At 40.4% G+C, this 4,358-nt stretch overlaps 1 protein-coding gene across 1 annotated transcript in view; it reads left to right on the top strand.

The window, feature by feature from the left end:
* ablim3 (actin binding LIM protein family member 3) overlaps positions 1 to 4,358 on the top strand; it is a 66,759-nt gene that overhangs the window by 32,692 nt on the left and 29,709 nt on the right. The gene's annotated exons all lie outside the window — the stretch shown is intronic.

The following is a 4,358-nucleotide window of genomic DNA, read 5'->3' as shown; positions in this document are numbered from 1 at the left end:
AGACCTCCATCTCCCCCCCAGGATCCTCCATTGGTTCTCCAAGCAGAGTTATATGTGTAAGTAACCAATAAATCCACAGCTGCTATATATTGTTTGCTTTAGGCATTTATTTTACCGCAGAAAAAAAACCCAAACAACTCCTTAAAGTTGGATTTCTGCGCACTAAAACTCACAGCCTTTACTCCCTTGGCCTGGTCACCCGTCTGTGTCTCACCTCGTCTGGTGGCGTCCTGCTAACCAGCTTGCTGCTAAAGTGGGAACACTTTCAAATTGGTAATTTTTTCATCAAAAATCCAGGAACTGCATTTTGAAAATTTTTGCTGGGATGTTCGTGTCTGGTCAGAGATTCCAAAATGAAATGGGAAGGATTTTAATTTATTTAAAGGGACAGTGTGTAAGATTTACCTTAATCTAGTGGTGCACTAAATAAATTACAATCGACAGACTGGTGCTGCCCCGTCAAGGTGTGAAACGTACTACGGAAGCCTGGGAGGGACATTCTACTCTCTCTAAAAGAAGAGTCTGTCTAGGGCTGCCACAAACGATTATTTTGCCAATCTGTCGATTATTTTTTGGATTAACAGATTATTAATCGGATAGCCAAGGCTTCCAGACAGATTTATTTATATATAATATGATATATATTTTCTATTTTATTCTGTTTGGTTTAAGGTCAGTGAGCTGAAAAAGGGTTCGTACACCTTTTCCAAAGTCAAAATCAAGCACTTTTCAAGCACTTTCAAGATCCATTTTAAAACTTTTTCCAGCACCTTACGGAACCAGTTTTGCGCGGATGACTGTCGGGGGGGGGGGTTTCGAAATGAATACATAAAACTAAATCCGATCTTAATTTGTCAGAGCACAACCTAACCAACCAGAGGGTGTCGCAATTCAGTATTATCAGCCGTAGCGTTATCAATGCTGTTGTAAGGTCTGGGCCTGGCAATGAATTAAGACTTCGTTTTTTTTTTTTTTTCACCCAGATAGTGCTGCGGGAAACACTGCAATACTAACATTACATTATCACACCGTACTCTCAGTCACTCAGTAACTTAGCCTGTGAATTCCTAGCTAGCAGTTACTAGCGTAAACAAATAGGCGCTAACGATAACGCGTACTAGGCTACTTCAGTTGGCTTACTTAAAAGTCGATGACTTACCCTTCATTTGACTCGACAGCGCAGACTCGCCCATTGCTTAAAGCTGCACATCTTTTTCTGCAGACTTTACAAGAGGCAACTCATGGGGTTTGTCCCAGTTTAATCCATAATTTGTATTTTTCATCTTCCAGCCAACGTTCATTGAAACGACAACCTCCCGGCATGGTGCAGTAGTGGTTTCATGGGGGCGGAGTCACACATGGAAATAGACTGGCAGATCGCAGTCACACATAAGCTAGCAGGTTTCATTTTCGGGCTCTCCGACATTTTATTTCTCCATTTAATAAACACACGATTCAGTTAGATAGGTATTTGTTGCGAAAGAAATTGTTACAATTTCAAGCATTTCATCCAAAATATAAGCACTTGAACACACACACACACAAACCTTGAAAACACAACGTCAAAATGCAAGCATTTTCAAGGATTTCCAGCACCCGTACAAATCCTGTGAAAGCCCTTCCTTTGTTGGTGGCAGTTGAGTACATCAGATTAATGTTAACTCAGTCAGATTTCCAGTAGCTTGCAGATTTTTGATCCCCTTTACTTGGTGCATATTATTTACGGTGCAGTGACGAATTTAATTGATTTATTTGATATTTGATGTAATAAACCAATATAAAGTTGGACATAATAAAAAAAGCAACTTTATTCATTGTTTTGAAAAAAAAAAGTGTTTTGACATAATTTGCATTCAGCTCCCTTCAGAAACGTTTTAATCTTTGAAGAAAAAAAAATGCGATTAATTGGAGCAAGTTAACGAAACGATGCAAAGCATAAAATCTTCATATATTTAAGTTTGCTTGGCTTTGATAAACAGGACCTTGAGTTACATTAGCAAACTAGCGCGCACCACGGATCGGTAATGAACTTCACTGTCAGGAAGTATTACTGATGTTGGATGTCAGTTGGAGACAGAAATAGAAGTGCGTATAAACGGGACTGAAACGGCAAAATAAATGCAGCAAATAAATTTCCAAGAATTCTCTTGTCTTTAGCTATAACCTCAAAAGCAACCACTACTTTAATTTGTATAAAGTAAAGCCTTCCTGATAGCATAATGCTAGCAACGCCGAGTCTTACAGCTGGGATGCTTGTGTGTTAAAGATTATCTGAAGTCTTAGTTTTGCTCGATTCATTACATTTTACATTTTCCACCCTCTCACACGTATTTATTCTGTTCCTAACATGGTTTGCGGCAAACTGAAAAATCTCTGCAGCTCTACCAAATTGATCAGGCCTCTTGGCTNAATAAACACACGATTCAGTTAGATAGGTATTTGTTGCGAAAGAAATTGTTACAATTTCAAGCATTTCATCCAAAATATAAGCACTTGAACACACACACACACAAACCTTGAAAACACAACGTCAAAATGCAAGCATTTTCAAGGATTTCCAGCACCCGTACAAATCCTGTGAAAGCCCTTCCTTTGTTGGTGGCAGTTGAGTACATCAGATTAATGTTAACTCAGTCAGATTTCCAGTAGCTTGCAGATTTTTGATCCCCTTTACTTGGTGCATATTATTTACGGTGCAGTGACGAATTTAATTGATTTATTTGATATTTGATGTAATAAACCAATATAAAGTTGGACATAATAAAAAAAGCAACTTTATTCATTGTTTTGAAAAAAAAAAGTGTTTTGACATAATTTGCATTCAGCTCCCTTCAGAAACGTTTTAATCTTTGAAGAAAAAAAAATGCGATTAATTGGAGCAAGTTAACGAAACGATGCAAAGCATAAAATCTTCATATATTTAAGTTTGCTTGGCTTTGATAAACAGGACCTTGAGTTACATTAGCAAACTAGCGCGCACCACGGATCGGTAATGAACTTCACTGTCAGGAAGTATTACTGATGTTGGATGTCAGTTGGAGACAGAAATAGAAGTGCGTATAAACGGGACTGAAACGGCAAAATAAATGCAGCAAATAAATTTCCAAGAATTCTCTTGTCTTTAGCTATAACCTCAAAAGCAACCACTACTTTAATTTGTATAAAGTAAAGCCTTCCTGATAGCATAATGCTAGCAACGCCGAGTCTTACAGCTGGGATGCTTGTGTGTTAAAGATTATCTGAAGTCTTAGTTTTGCTCGATTCATTACATTTTACATTTTCCACCCTCTCACACGTATTTATTCTGTTCCTAACATGGTTTGCGGCAAACTGAAAAATCTCTGCAGCTCTACCAAATTGATCAGGCCTCTTGGCTGCTTCTGTGACTCTCCTTACAGCCGGGCATATACTGTACGAGTTTTTTGAATTGTTGCACGCAGCTACAGCTCACACTGTACAATGTAACCGCAGGGTTTAAAAGTTCACAGCAGCTCACAATGTTTATTCTCACACTGTGCGACCCGACGCTCTGCTGCGATCTACCTGCTCACACTATATGTCTAAAAATCACGTGGGATTCAGCTCCGGAGTGAGATGGCGCTACTCGGACTCGGCTATCCGGAAGCCAAACGAGTAGAAGAGGAATATGAAGCTCACTAGAGTGAAACGTGCTGCCTTGGTAATTTGTGCAATTTAGTGCTAAAAGTCCTAAAAAGAAAAGGTGACGATGTATTTTGTACAAAGACATGGCTGAGCAAACGTGGCTACTACGGTCTGTCAATTTTACAGAAAGAGCTCCATTTCACTCCTTACACCCCTGCCATGCTTCTGGATTTTTGTCTGAGAGAAAGAAGAAGAAGAATCCTTGTTTGCCCGCTGAGCGATTTACCCTAGACCACCTAACGATGGCCGAATTTCAAATATGTTTAATTTTCTCCCGACCTCGTGAGGCTGATCGCCCCTCGTTACTACGCCACGCACAATCAGGCTGAAAGTCACTCCGATCGAAGAATTGTCGCACAACCGGAGAATCGGCCTGAAAAGGGCAAAAATCGCACAGTGTAAAGGGCTGGTTATCCCTGCGCGGCACTGTGTCGCAGTGAGCTTGCCCAATATTCAAGCGTGGGACAATCAGGAACTAGCTGTGGGTATAGATACGGCCAAGGCGGTGAGGAAGTGGAAAAACGCGGGTGGCAGGTTTTTGCAAAAACGGAGGGACATGAGGGCCAAAAAGAGCGGGGATCCAAGTTGAAAAAGGGTCCCAGCGTTCTCGCACACCTCGCTCTACTAGCTGGTCCATCTTCAGGAGTCATTTTCCACAATGGCAAAACTTGCCTGTAAGGTACCAAACAGGAAAT

Source organism: Cyprinodon variegatus, unplaced genomic scaffold (genome assembly GCF_000732505.1).
Source record: "Cyprinodon variegatus isolate N-32 unplaced genomic scaffold, C_variegatus-1.0 Scaffold148, whole genome shotgun sequence".
Taxonomy (NCBI): Eukaryota; Metazoa; Chordata; class Actinopteri; order Cyprinodontiformes; family Cyprinodontidae; genus Cyprinodon; species Cyprinodon variegatus.
Note: the sequence above shows the minus strand (reverse complement) of the source record. Positions and strands in the feature narration are given on the sequence as shown.